Below are 15,784 nucleotides of genomic sequence, written 5' to 3'. Positions count from 1 at the left end.
CTGAATGTGCGCTAAGCGACCCATGTACGTCAATGCTCACTGTTGCCATATGGATCTTCACCAATGTATAATGTATTGTGTGGACCTTATGCGGTCATTGATTGCAGAGTCTTATTTCACTGTTATCTGACTTGGTTATGGTTGCCGTGTTACGTTTCTTGGATGTGGCGGCCTGGTCAGCTGCAATGGGAAGCAGTCTCTCGTGGTAAGCATTCGCTCCTGCAGTCCGCACAATGACATAGACTCACAATTTACATGCTCCGTCATTGGTGCTCCCCGTTCTGTCCTTTCCTGCTGCAGCCGTGGGCAAATTGTGCATGTGGTCTTCCTCGGCGGCGATTTGGCGGGAACGTAGACCAACATTTAGAAGAGTGTGGGTGTAGGCCAGCTTGGTGATTCATGATTTGGGAAGTTACCGCAAATAACACACCAGAAAAAGAAAGAGACAACACGAAGCGGTACTGACGACTGTTTATTTAGTGAAACGATTGCCGAGCTCATACAGATGAGACACACGTGCGCACCCAAAGAGCAACGAGAAAACCAATAATAACACAGAGCGACCTTCAAGAGGGGTGCGATACAAATGCTAAGATACATGCTGGTAGACTAGTGAGGCACCTAACACGTGTGTATCACGTGGAAAGAAACAAAAGTTCTTTCTGGGTAACAGCAGATTATTGGCAGAAAAAATGGCCAGCTGAAAAGAGGTTGTAGAGGCAGTAGCCATGTGACGCTTTAAAGGGACACTAAAGAGAAACAGGAAGTTCAGCTGGAATAAAAGAGGGACCTTCAGGAATGCATGCAGTTTTTGTTGTGTGCAAAAATATGAGTTATTAGCGGAGAAATTCGTAAACAAAGACCAAATATCTCTTCCTCAATTTCTCTCACCCCAGATTTGGCGCTGAAGTAGTGTCGTCACAGATTGCATTGCTCTCAGCGAATCAGAATGCGCCATGATACGTCACCGCTTGCGTAAACGGCCGAGGCGCTGGATGCATCATGGCTGCATGCATGGTCGCTGCGTTTGCGTTCGCCGCGATGGATACCGTTGCTGCCGCTGAACCTTGCAACGAAGAGCTTGCCAGGGAAGCAGGACTGCATTTCAGCGATATTCAGTGAAACGGAGCGCGAAAACGATCCTCCGTGCTCGAGCGGTAGGTGTTTCCGCCTGCGACGGCGGTGAGAAAGCAGAGCTTCGTTTTCGTCGATGGAAGGCGAAGCGTGCGGTCCGCCAGGCGACGATGTTCCCGACAGAACAAGCGTAGAAAGTTGCGCACGTACTCGGTATGTTTATTTCGTGGCTTTATTTAATGACATTCAGCACTCACCGAGCCGCCAGTTTGCTGCTGCAGGGGCACCGGTAGGGGGTTTGACGAAGGCCGCATTGAGCAAACAGCTGCTCGAGAAAGAACTGGCCTCTGGGGCACGCCAAGATACTTTCGAGGGCAAGATTATACACATAATCTAAGGGCGAGAAATGCAGAGAGCACACCATGGGTTTCTCTGGCTGTTTTGCCGTTTTATCATCGGCAGAGCACTGAGCCATTGAGAACGCCGGGGAGCCGGGGCTCTCCGCGCGACACCACATGAAAGGACACAATGGAGTCAACACTGCCACTGCCCCTGAACAAGCGCCTTGGGTCATTTATACAGCCCTCAACACTACACACGCGAGGCATTTTCTGGCTGTTTCCCGCGAAGTCAACGTTTTGCGAGCCACGCAACACGCAACACCGTAGAGCGGAACAGGCGCGCGCGACGATGCATTGACCAAAAACGAAACTACGAAACTATCACGGCCGCATGTATCGCCATGCCATTTTTTCTTATTTATTTGATTTTGTGCTAAACTTGTACTTCCTCGCTTGAAACGGTTTAAAAAGTTGGCAAAGGCTGTTTATGTACGTTTAAGGTGTATTTCATTTTGCGTTTTATTAACAGCGATAAATCGCTCTCGACCAATCGCGACCGGCCTGCATTTGTAATCTCCGACGTCACGAACGTGTAGTGCGGGAATTTCGAAGGGGCGTCAGCACCGATCCTTCAGTTTTTCGCTATTTTCTCGCTTATTAAACATCTGTTTGCAGTAAGAATGGTATGGCTGTGATCGTGAAAGCATAATCTACCATTTAAGCTCAACTTCAGGTTTCTCTTTAGTGTCCCTTTAAGGATGGTGATTGCGTTAGTTTTCAGTCACTTGCTGATACCCAGAAGGAACTTTTGTATTTTTCTACATTATGCACACGTGTCAGGTGCCTCGGTAGTCTACAAGCGTGTATCTTAGCATTTGTATCGCACCCCTCTTGAAGGTCGCTCTGTGTTTTTATTGGATTTATCGTTGCTCTTCGGGTGCACAAGTGTGTTTGATCTATATAAGTTCGGCGTTCGTTTCATTAAATAAGCAGTTGTCAGTACAGCTTCGTGTTATCTTTCTTCGGCTCATGTTTTTTTTTTCGGTAATCCTAGACCAGCATACATGCTTACATGATTTGATGTGTGTGAAGTTGAAAGGCCCGCAAAAAGGCTGCCGAAGATGATGCCCACGAAACCGACCATGTCCATATTGAAAGATAGAGGGGCACCAAGTGTGATCTACACATTCGCGGCCCCCGAAATAACAAAAAAGAAGCGTACAGGTTGGAACGGAGGTAACCTTAAATTTCCGGGTAGTCCATGTCGCTGTGTTGGCTGCGGCAGCAGATGCCAGCGTCACCCGATTGCTTCGCAATGCAAGTTGCTCATGTTCAACGGTGACTGTCGGTGCAAACAGGTGGGACACTGTCCAATCTGCTTACATTGCTGGTTGTCGCTCGTTACCAGACCGCCATGTGCGACGACGAAAGTGAGCCATTTACGAGCTCGCGTTAATGATTCCAGTGTATGTCGACATGCAATTTTTATTTCTGCTCTTGTACGAGAAGGTGCACTGCTTGTCTTCTGCCAATGAAGTCGCACGTTCCGTTCACTTACTTGTGGCTTGTTTTTATGGGCGTCAGTAGAGGCTCTTTGGTCTCCTGGCAATTAGAATGCAAAAACTACGCGGCAGCCAAGGCAATGAGGCATGCCGCAACGCCAACCGGGCGAGCGCGGCGCGTACCAGCGTATGCGACCGGTAAAAAGAGCCCATTATAAATTTTGCTAAAAAAAAAAATCCGCTTCCTGTTTGAGCAGCGCCATCTGTCTTACGCCTAAGTAAGTTCCATGCGCTGCCGCTTTTTATTTTCGTACCACTGTGGAAGGTACAGTTTCCCTTCTCTAAAGTTGGTTCTTTATTCTATGGGGGAGCGGTGGGCGAGGCGGGCATCGAGGAACCCTAGACTGTGCGTGCCAGCTCTCCCATCACGGCCCATGCGCGCAGCCCTGCCGGCCTCTGCCTCCTGTGCCGCCGACTCTTTCTGGGCTCTTGACCGCCTAGATCTCCCCTAACAGTGTCGACAACGGCGTTTAGCCGTTCCGTCACATCGCCAGCGTTTTCAGTCTTGACAGCGGTTGTGTGCGGTCACACAAACAACGCGCACAAGTGTTGTTGACGGCGGCGACGTTTTGCCCGCGTTCGCAGCGAACGCGCGCGGCGCTGGTGATGTGTTTATGAAGAACGTGCCAACCTTTGCCGTACACCCTATGGCGGTGTACCGTAGCGATCATAGGGCCATGGTCCTTGTGGTCACTAAATAAATGAAAACCACCAGATCATATATATTTCTCATTCTTTATTAGTTCAAATAACCAATTACGCCATCACATCTTAATAGTCGTAATTGGAAATACATGATTCCTACCACAGTACAGATTCGCTGGTCTTCCATCTCCCAGTAGAAGGGCTGACAGTTTTTTTTAGAGACTATGAGCGCAGCGAACGTGATGTTTTTGTAGAGGAGTTGTAAGGCGATGTGGATATATTTTATAGCATGCAACGTGAGTTTTAAAAGACTAATTAACAAAAATGAGCTAATTAAACTTGTATTAGAAGTTTGAGGGCAGTTATTTATATGGACAATTTTGACGTAGTTACATTTTAATGCACTTCCATATCAAAAGTCTTATAAATTGCAGCTAATTCGAGATTTTTATGATGGAATTTCAACGCTCAATCGAGGCATCATCGAAACCAAGTGCGCCGGGAGTGCTGAAAAGGCAGATCTGCTATCATAAACATAAACGACCCGCGACGGAAAGCGCGACGAAGCTTGAAACTGAACGTCGGTCGCGGCAGGTACTGATACGGCGCGTTTGCCGGGCAAGCATCTGCCCCAAGCATCTGCATGCATTAGTATTTGCCGCGACATGCCGTCGTTCAAAATTTATCACGCAATTCGTCACGTTAATTCGCAATGCACACGGACTATAGGTGCGCGCGAGGTGATCCATGATGGCAGGCACAAAAATTATAAGGATCACCGACTGCGCGTCCATTTCGTAGCACGCCGAGCTTATTCTCATCGACTGCGGAAGAAGGTAGCGATGACGCTTTCAGAGCGCCGCTCTTAATGCCAACCCACATGGAGCGAACTTTCCTGACGAACTTTCGGCGGCGACATGGCGGCGTGCCTTCGTCGCGGTGCACACACTTGCAACAAAAAATAGGCGGCCAGGCCACCATGATTTTAGTGTTGCTAGAAGTGCCGTGGCTTATTACTGTAAAATTAAAATATAAACAGTTTTGTTTTTACAGGCAAACCATTTATTATTTAGTGGCGACATATAGAAGACAACTTATTATTTAGATTTTATGTTAATCTGACAATTGTAACTTTTTTTCATCATAACCTAAATTGCAGAAGGCGAAGAAATCGCTCGAGTTGCTCACACTGTGCAGTGGTAATCGTGATCGGGTGTAGCGGCGGCGAGGTTCCGTGCGACCAACGCGAACTTCAGGTTAAAAAACGCTGACCTTTTTCCGAGTGTCCTTGTAGTCGACACGTGGACAATTCTAGAATATCGCTCGCATCTGAACGGCTGTTATTAATCTGTGATTATAGGCGGTGCACGCGCAGCTTTCGGGGCCATACTCATTTTATGGCTAGGCGCATCAAGTTTTAGCGGCCGCAAGTCGGATGTAGTCGAGCCCTGCGTTCGCCACTTCCGGCGGGCGGCTGGCCGCCGGGTTATACTAGAGTGTACTAGAATACGGTGGAGTGAGACGAGCGGCTGGGGCGGCGCATGCTTTGCAGTGAGGCGCCTGATGTGGAAAAATACTGTGGCGGCGCTGCGATCGAAGTGGATTGGGCCGCATCAAGGTCGCGCCGTTGGAAACTGCTGGCTATACAGCTCTAAAGGGTCATTCGTACTACTTCGCGCGCTGATATTTGCGTTCAGACCGTTCAAATAGTGTTCATAATTGCTTATGACATGTATTTGTGCCTTAAGAATTCCTTGCCTTCTCTTATTTATTTGATTTTTTAATGCCGCTCGGTGACGCGCGTGCACTACGGCCCCAATGTCGGCTTTCATTGTACCATGTTATTGTACGGTTCCCTTTGGAGAACAAATATTTTTCTCGTTCTTCAAGCAGCATGTATCTCTCGTGTGTATTGTTGCGCATATAGTTTTCCATCAGTAGGTCTTGCGAAACGCAGACGGAGAAACACATGTAACCTTCCTGCTTGCCGCCTAAAACAAGTATACAGCATATCGGCCTCATCCGGCGCCTTGTACTCATATTTACGGGAGGCATTGTTATAGATAAAAAAAGGGTAAACTGCAGCGCAACATTCCATTCAAGTTTCCGCCTTCCTCGCGTAACAGAATGCGGAGTAATTGGTACGGGGTCATTTATTGCGGTAGGACCTTTAGCGCCGAAAACAGTTTTAGTTAGTTATTCTATATGCTCATCTTTGGCCGTATAAGCCGTACGTGGAAATTTTTTCCCCTGTCGATACTTCAAAAAAGAAAAAAAAAAAGAAGGAAAGGAAGAAAGCTGGCGCGGTAGCCTAATTAGTGGCTATATAGTGGATACGGCGTTGGGCTGCTGAACTCCATGGAACTCGTGGGTTCAATCCAGGTCGCGGAATTCGACGGGAGCGAAATGGAAAAACACTCGTGTACTTCTATTTAGGTGCGCGTTAAAGAAGCCCAGGTGGTGAAAACTAAACCTCATAATGATATCGTGGTTTTGCCACGTAGACCCAAGAATTTATTTAAATTAAAAAGAGAGAGAAAAGCATGTGGCTGCGTTCCTCGGCTTTATTCTAGGGGGGGGGGGGGGGGGTAAACAAAATAGTTGTAAATTATTCTCGAGTCTGATTTCCGAGAAAAACATGTTACGCTTATCCTATATTTCATACATAAATGTAATGCCATTCCCAAATGTATGACCGCTCAACTCAGCAGCTTGTATATTATAGGCGGCTGCTTTCAGTTATCCGGTGCACTATCATAACGACCATAATGAAACAATTAAAGGAACGGCATACCTCCCACACACGTCGAGATATGTGCAGATCTGTTGCGTTCGTTCAAGATGTGTGGTACCAAATGGGGCACCCAGTTTTAATGGATTACAAACATGGTGAGACTGTCAGAATGCTTCTCTGAATCAAGTTAGCAGATTTACAGGCAGCCCCAAAACGGGGGCGTTTATATTGAATGACAGCTAGGAACTTGTTAAGCAGGACTTATTAACACCTGTGCGTTAATTCTCTCAGGAACTGCGCCTCTGCGCAACAGCCACGACTTCCCGGCAGCACAATCTTTCGGAATAACAGTTCTCACTTGCATCGGTCACTCACCTTTGAGACTTGAATGGTGCTGTTATGCGTTACATTCGAACGGAAACGACTATTCGGCGTCGTACAGTATATTAATAACACTTGCGTAATATATATATATATAAATATATATATATATATATATATATATATATATATAACATGGTTTTGCCTGCTATGCATAATATTTCTGCGAATGAGAGTTTTATGTGCAGTTTTCACTAATAAGTGTGCTTGTTACTGCAAACACGTGCGCTTATGCCCCGGTCGAGAGTTCTCACTTTTTCAATTAGTGCATTTAGAATATTTTTATTTTCCCCTTACACATATATCGTGAAATATAAATCTATGTACCCTTTGATTTATTTGCCTAGAAATACATTCGCCATTCTTCGCGCCACGCAGTTAATAAACCTGGTTTATTTCACTCTAATATTGTTTTCTTCGATCATTGTTCATGATCAATATCCACGAACCAGACGCGCGCGTAAAATGACACGACATCAATAATAAAATGTTCTTACGTACAGAGATACCAGTTACTTGTAGAAGACAGTGGTAAAAACAGCAGTTCACTTGGCTAAAACTACATTTGGTACCGGCCGTCAAGACACATGGGTGCACCAAAGCAACTAAAACATAAAAAAATGTACTGCACAGACGTTCTGCGAGAAAAAACTGGGCGTCCGCCAGCGTCCGCTTAGCAAACGCGCGCTCGCTAGCAGACGACGCGTTTGACAACGACAGAAAAATTGAAGACGTCGCGTTGTATAATCCATGCCTCAAATATATAAGTTTGGCAAAATGGTGTAAACATAATTTTGCAGTTGAAATAAAGCACTATTTTAAGAGCGTACTATGCGCAATCGGCCTCGGCGCCCGTAGCGAAAGTACGTTGAATATGCCGTGGAGCGCGTCTCCGCCACAATCCAGTTCCCTCGCAACGCCCTCGCACAATTTTTCCACACGCGGCGCCTCAGCGGGAGAGCGCCGTTCGGCCCACTCGACCATTGTCTAGTACACTCTAGTTATACTAAGCCCGGCTTGATCGGTGCGAACAGATAGGTTTTGGCCGCTGGCCCCCGGGCGGACGCCGCCGGGCAGCCGGCCGCCGCTTTTTGTGCCGGAAAATCGCCCCATATGGGTCGGATTGTAGGCGTCCCTTCGTGCGGCGAGCGTCGGCGTCGACGTAACTGAGGTTTAAAGACGCGAGGAGGAAAGCGGAGGAGGAGGGTATGTCGAAAGAGTGAGACCCACATGCTGCCTCTCACGATCTCCAGATTAGCGAGGCAGTCGCGCCACACTTCGCTCCTTTTCCAACGTGCCACACGAGACATTAGCTAGATTTAGTTTACCATTAACTTAATAGCGGGGTTACGGGAAATAGCGTTACCGTTCCGCAAACGAACTTTTGCAGAAAGAGAGTTTTAGTATAGCGTGATAACGTAGTGTATATGTGCAGGACGCTATTCATTACGCTTTGAATTTCGCATACATAGGCCACCTAATTCTATGTGTGTGTGCGTCGGGAAAGTGCGATAGGCAGCGCAATGGAAGCCAGGAACGTGTTGTATTTTTACTTCCCATGTCCGCCGATCTGCAGTGAAACAGACAAGCAGTACAAGCTGTCTACCACAGCCTCCGAAACCTTTCCATCGCAGAGGCCATAGGCCGTCGTCGTGCATATCTCCCGACTTTACCGACAGGTGACGCTCGCATCTCGGAGAAAATTTCTCTCGTTAGGCTTAGGCGCGTTCGAAACGAGAAGCGAGCTCGAAAATTCCTCAAGGTTAGCCATAACACTCTCTCGTCGAAGTGGTATGAGACTAAGCAAAAGCCGTTTACGCAGTCATATGCTACGAACGAAGTGAATTCTACAAAAACAACGCCTATTTCAGTTCGAAGCGGGCGACCGGGACCGCCGCCATGTTTTACGTAAACTACGTAAACCACGCAAAGACGGTAACGTTAAATCTGAGAAATAGCGTGCGTACAGTAAGCGGTATGGGTCGGTTAACGTTCTGCGCATGCGCATTTCGATCCCGCTATTCCGGTAAGCCCGCTATTACGGTAAACACGCTAAACTAAAACTGTCTATTGTCCGCGTCAGCCAATATATCGCGAAATTAAAACACGTTTAGAGCTTCGCTCAAATTTCGTATTAGGGAGTATCGTAATCGTCGGTTAATTTTTGCAAAGCAGGTTTCTTTATCAGACATGATGGATAACCTTCAAACATGAAAAAAAATTAGAAAAGGAGCCCGTGCCTAATAGAAGCCAAGGAATTTCTGAACGCCGGCTATCTCATTTGTCGCGGCGTCCGTCAAGGCATGCATCGCTGAAGCTGTTACTATTCGAGGGCTGTTTCTACAGACGTCGCTCGTTCAAGGCAAGCCCCATAGGAACTCGAGTTTATTTTTGACGAAGGCAGTCGTATCAATCCTGATCATCATCATCATCAGCCTATATTTATGTCCACTGCAGGACGAACGTCTCTCCCTGCGATCTCCAATTACTCCTGTCTTGCGCAAGCTTATTCCGACTTGCGCCTGCAAATTTCCTAACTTCATCAACCCACCTATAGTTCCCGGCCGTCATCGACTGCGCTTCCCTTCTCTTGGTATCCATTCTGTAACCCTAATGGTCCACCGGTTATCCATCCCCCGCATTACATGGCCTGCCCATCTCCATTTTTTTTTTGCTTAATGTCAACTAAAATATCGGCTATCCGCGTTTGTTCTCTGATCCACACCGCTCTCTTCCTGTCTCTTAACGTTAGGCCTAACATTTTTCGGTCCATCGCTCTTTGTGCGGTCCTTAACTTGTTCTCGAGCTTCTTTGTCGTAGCAATATGCATGAGCTTTTTGTGGCATTTTTCTGTCGCGCAGTCCGCTCGCCTTGCCACGCCTTGCGCGCCCCGCGTAAACACACAAATGACACGCAATTTACGCCCTGCGTAAGTGTTAATGACTATCTTGCCTATCCAGGATGGCGTGCTTCTTTTTTGCAAGGTACACGGGCATCCTTGCATCCCCCCCCCCCCCCCCCCCACTTATTGTCGTGGCCGGGATACAAGAAATAGTATTAGTGGCTTCTTTTGTTCGGTCACTGCGCAATACGTTGGAAAAATAGAATAAATTCTATCCTTGATCCATTCTGAAAATAATTAGCTACGATTTAGGATTACCTTCCGGAATTGACCTTTTGAAAGCAGGAAGGTGCTCAAGTTTTAACGCCCTTCTCAAAGAAACGGCTATCCTGAGGCATTTTTGGTCAAACATGTATAAGGTCGAATATGTTCCTGCGCGCTGTCTTCGTCCTAAAGATCGCTTTCGGGTGATCCGCTGCTCTACCCGATACGGTCAGCGCACTCGTAATTACTTCATACCCTCCTGTCCCAATCAATAACTACCAGCAAGTGCCTTTCGCCTGAAAACAATATATAAACTAAGGCGAATTCTTCCTCGCAGTAGTCTTTAATATTTTAGCCCTCGGCCTTCCCTTGCAAGTTCACTCTAATCATAGATAACTATCTGATATGAACGCCTTAAGAGGACGACATATGGTTTGGCCACTGCATCATACAGGTGCTGACGTGTAAGAATAGTCCGTGAAGACAGTAACTTGTTATTTTGGTTTTATTTGGGTGTCCTGTACCCTGCTGGCGTCATATGCATTTTCCTATCATGTGCTCTTTTTCATTTTCAGGTGTTATTACTGGTTCTGAAGGCGAAAAAAATCGACGGTTTTTCAGTATTGCATAACCACATAATCGCCATTTCTTTGCTTTGTATTACGAGTGCTACCTCACACTACATTTCCTTCTAAGTTACGTTTGCTTTCTTCGTCTTTTATTTCCGTTCTCATTGCTGTGAGGCTTTTTTCTTTCTTTTTTTTCCTTTACTTGCTTATTCCTACCGAAAACGGTGTTGCATATTCTGTTGTGTCTCCGATATGGCAATTTTGTAAACGCTGCCTGTGGGCTCTGCCCTTCAAGCCCAATGCGGCTTTGGCAGGCCTATCATGTATTGATGCCAATGCAAGTCTGCTAACAAAGTATTATTATTATTTATATTATTATTAATATTTTGGTGCTCTAACAAGGAGTGGTACCGCATAATGCTTCAAGCGCAATAGATTGGAATGTTGAAAACTAGTCACAAAACTACCGCGCTAAAAAATACGACCAGAAGACTACTTCAAGACACAGTCCTGCGAACGTACGCAGCGTCACATATATGACCTGTTAAAATTATCAACCCCCTCTCAAAATTCACGTAAGCTACAGTCAACGTCGTAAAAACGTAATACTTATGCTTTAGGGATCGATGTCGACAATTAGCATCTTGCTTTCTGATGCCGCTCCAGAAGAAGTCTTTGGCCCGAACACGGTGCACGACACAAATCTCCATTGGCGCCGTCACATGCTTGCCAATCGGTATCTTCAGCGCCTACTACTTTTTGGACAGGCGTCCATCGGAAAGAAATGAAGACTTCTTTCATCTTTCGCCGCTGGATGGGTGCACGAAGGCACGCAGCATATCCTGCTGCTGTTAAGTGGTTTTATTTCCATGGCGTAAATACAAGCTGTCAACACATCAGAAACGCGTCCGCACAAACGGAGCCATATGGAGACACTGTGCGGATAATCCTTGAAACATTTTCCTCACTGGCCACTCCGCGGCGCGACCGTCTGTGTGCATTACGAATTGCGGGGCTACGCCTTTTCTGCGAAGCCGGTACGCTCGGTTTTCATATTGCCGGGATTTAGCCGTAAAATTGGAGTTTGAATATCTCGAATTAGGCGGTACCTTAAAGACCAAAGAAAAAAGAAAACTGTGACAGCCTCCAAGTTTTCCATACTGAAAAATTGCCCTGCAAGTCGTATTTTTTTCTTTTATTTTTTTGTGCCCAGATAATGTTGGCCGTCGTGGCCGTAACGGGGTGGGCACAGAAAATGCACACATAACATTGAAAAATAAACAGTAAACAAAACACGCAGAAAGAAAATATAAAAGATTAGACAATATTTAGAATCACATACATATTTGTCACACTATGACAATGATAATGTGTGTAACATCACATAAAAAAAGCACTGCGGGATATATTGTAGACTTATGAGAATGTCTGCATGATGGTTAGAAAATGCTTCTTTCATGAATGATTTTTAAGACGTTCTTCGAAAGTTTCAAGATAACTGGAATGTAGAGCATACAGTGGTAAACAGCTGATTTCTTTTATCGTTCGCGAAAAAACATTTTACTCGCATGCAATATTTGATCTTGCGGTTGTGTGCGGGAGTTGGCCGATGTTGATGAGAACTTATAAAAATGAAGGGTTATTTATGTTAAATACAAGAATCGAACAAAGCAAAATAACAGTGAACGTCCTCGTTACGGCCGGCAGCAAAACGGACGACGCTGCGCCCCGCGCCAACAAGAACACCTCTATCTTCCCGATGTTTCTCATGCTTATAACCCGCCCTTCAGTCCTTCGGGGTCACGCCATTTTCAGCCAATCGTCGAGCTGGTGCAGGTGTCGTCGTGTGCATCGAATCGTCGGGCCCGTGCAAGTGGCGTCATGTTCGGCCAATGCGGGGACTCTCCACGGGCTCCGATGGCTGACTTGCGTCTGGCATCGTTCTTGAACGACGTTCCAGTCCTGCCAGGCAGCTTTTACCGGGGCGAGGGTCAACGACTTCGAACCATGCCGGCTTCCAGTTGCTATTTCGGGAAGCGCCAAGCAGGGGGGGACAAAGCTCCACGCGCGGCACGCGAGGGTCGAACAGGCCGTATATGTCTGACGGGTCCGCTACATTGTCGGCGCGCACCTGCGCACCGTAAATTCAATGCGACAGCGAGGGGTTGCTTTCGAAGAACTTGACCGATGCTATTGATGGACCGTATTTAACATCAAACAATGCACGTGTAATTAGAAACATACCATGATTGCTTGCTCTGACATTTCTAGTTTGCCTGAAAACAAGATAGGGTGTTGTATTACTATTGAAGTAACCTTTTGACAGCAAGACAAAAAACTTAGGTCTACTTAGTAATAAAAATTTAATGATCACATTTTTGTAAATTATTCTTCAGAAACACATTATTTGCGGTAAAGTATTTCGGTATCGCCTTACAACTCCTCTACAAAATAGCCACGTTCCCTACACTCATAGCCGTTTTATGAACAATCTGTATAACCTAAATAAAGAAAAAAAAAGAGAAAAGACTGCTTTATGTGAGAGGGAAAAATAAATAAAGAGGTCCGTTCTGAAATGTTATTGACCGTAGGAGTCCTGGCTATGCCGATCAATGCAACCTCAAGCTTTCGATTTGAATCACGTTGACCTGTTGTGATACTCGGCAATGAGTTCACATGCCTATACGAAACTTCTCTGACCTTTTTCATCGACTCGCGTGTCCCAGTTTAAAGACCCAGATTAAAGTCCAGTTTTAATTGTCGATCAGCTTGCACGCCCGGCCAACGTGAACCAGGGGGCCGATTTTGTAACGTTTCATTTCATTCTCTGTTCTCTCTCTCTCTCTTTTTGATGATCCTTCGCGCCGAGTGGCTGTTGAGGGCGGCTTCAGCGTCGGATGCGGTGATGAAGGGCCGAAAGAATGGCAAAACGACATAGATCGTTAGAGAACACGACTCGCAGGAGGCAGTTCTTTTGTAACGTTTTATTTAATTTTCCATTTTTTTCGCCTTTAGTCGTTGGCTCGGAGCCTACCATGGCAGTGCCACCATTATCACCGGCGTCGACCACTCGTCGCGACGGGTCACCAAAAAGTAATGGAGAAATGACATATATCGTTACGAGATACGTCTCCGGACCGCAAGAATGAGCCACTTGGGTTTCAAACTTGACGTGTAATTTGCATGTGGCTACTGTCATCGTAACAGTCGCAGGCGACACCGATGTATAACCAGTGTGCCGCGACTCGCTGATCAGAAAAAAATGTAAATTCTGTAGATTTACGTTGCAAACCACGGTCTGATTACGAGGCACGCCACGGGGGGGGGGGGGGGGGTGGACTCCGGAATAAATTTAACCATCTATCGAAATGCGACCGCCACGGTTGGGATGCAATGCCATAGCCACTGAGCGACTGCAGCGGGTGATTTAATCATGATCACAGCGTTTACGGCAAACAAAAGTCGTCGAGCCTGCTTGTCGGGCTAACGTTGGTCTCTGGGGTCCTCGTGTATCTAAACGCTGCTCATTTTGAGAAAAGATTCAATAACGAAGGCACTAAGCAGGAAAAGACAGGGACGTAAGGATAGACGCTAGCCGGCTGCGGGCTGAGCGGGCATCGAATCGGGATCGGTCAGCTCGCCTGCATGGGGTGTAGATTGAAACAGGATCGGATTGGATTCTGGAATTTTACATGGCAAAATCACGATTTGATTTTGAGGCACGCCTTAGTGGGAGACTCCGCATTAATTTTGACCCCAAGGGAATCTTTAACGTTCCCCCAACACACGGGATACGGGGCGTTTTTGCATTTCGCCCCCACCGAAATGCGGCCGCCACGGCCGGGATTTGATCCCGTGACCACGGGCTTAGCAGCGCAACACCATAGCCGCTAAGCCGTCGCGGCGGGTACATTAAAACAGTAAGGTGCACGTAAGGGCGGTGAAGTCGACTTGGTGGTTCGCACCTGGTAGTGGAAAACAGGCCATTTGGTTTGCGTTCCCGTGCTCTGCTGTGTCGACGCAGACTGCCACAGCGAACTCGACCCTCCATAAACGAGTTCCAAATGAACGCTGTCGGGTCGGGCAGTCTCGGCAGGATATTTATTGCAATATTAATCATACGGACACTCCTGGCGCGTTCGCACTGTCGCCGCCGTGCTGTGCTTTGTGTGACAGTGCGTATGCGACCCGCGCGCCGGGTGTTGGAGGTCACTTAATCTGCGGCGGGTTGCAGGGCGGAGGGCGAGCATACAAAGGCGAGCCGAGATGGCTGATGGAACGATGCGCATCAGTGTTGGAGGTCACGTAATCTGCTGAGCTTTGGGGGCATGGCAGAGTTGAAATGGTAAATCGGCAGCAGGGAATGATCGCTTTGGGACGAGTAGGCACGCTGCCCGCTTCCGGCGCTCCACATCACGCCTGTGTTACTCGCTGATGACTCCAATTTCTCGTGGTCATCGACTGAGCTCCCTTCATGTGCGTCATTGGGTGCGCGTGAACCCACGCTTGTTCAGTTAGCAATCGAATGTTTGCTGCCATTTTAATGCCCATAAAATGTTTTTTCCGAAGTTGCAAGATTCGAAGCTTTTTGAAAATCAGCTATGTGGCCCGACGAGCCGGAAATTCCAAGTACTTGCGGTAGCTGCCCCCTAAGTCGTTACCTCGCATAAAGCGCGGTAACGACTTTAACAGGTCATCGAGGCCCACGAAAATAAATTCCGTGCAGTACAAGGGACGTGGATAGTGTTTTTTGCTTGCCACATGCGGATAACAAAACACCTCACACATGAATGTCCTTCCACTGCTTCAGCGAGCCCATGCGAAAGAATTGAAACATGCACATAATAGAGTCGGATGTAGAGAGGGATTGCATGAATCGTGAGCAGCACAAGAATTTCTGCCAGCAGCTTTAATTATACAGGGCGCGTGCAAGCGAGGCAAGTGCAATACAATAGCTGTATTCGGTCGTGAGGAGCCACGCTTATTTGAGGGCCATATAGGTTCGTTGTCCACCCTGAGTATTTCGTCTACGCGCGTGCACAAGTGCACACCCAGTTGCGACAAAAGCAGGACATGCGGTATAGTATGATTCACGTACCTAGTGTATGTGACAGTGTTTATCGCCTTGTCATTTTACAAGCCTCGTGACATATGACAGGTCACATCGTGCAGAATTTACTGATTCGCAATCATAGAGAGCAGCTCGAAAAACGTGGAGTTTATTTGATGCTCTTAGAAAATTGTCTCATTTGACAGAGCGCGTCGTCCACTGGGAAAGTGCTTTGTGACAGTCGCGTGTCATTATTGAGCCGCTGCGTCGCTACAAGGCCTGGTCACATGTATAAATAGCGCAGTTGATTGCATGTGGGACG

At 47.0% G+C, this 15,784-nt stretch overlaps 1 protein-coding gene across 8 annotated transcripts in view; it reads left to right on the top strand.

The window, feature by feature from the left end:
- Positions 1 to 15,784, top strand: part of LOC119439862 (cytochrome P450 4V2) — a 335,721-nt gene that overhangs the window by 90,170 nt on the left and 229,767 nt on the right. The window lies entirely within an intron of this gene.

This window comes from Dermacentor silvarum, chromosome 1 (genome assembly GCF_013339745.2).
Source record: "Dermacentor silvarum isolate Dsil-2018 chromosome 1, BIME_Dsil_1.4, whole genome shotgun sequence".
Classification (NCBI taxonomy): Eukaryota; Metazoa; Arthropoda; class Arachnida; order Ixodida; family Ixodidae; genus Dermacentor; species Dermacentor silvarum.
The sequence above is the reverse complement of the archived record's forward strand: the minus strand, read 5'-3'. Positions and strand labels throughout refer to the sequence as shown.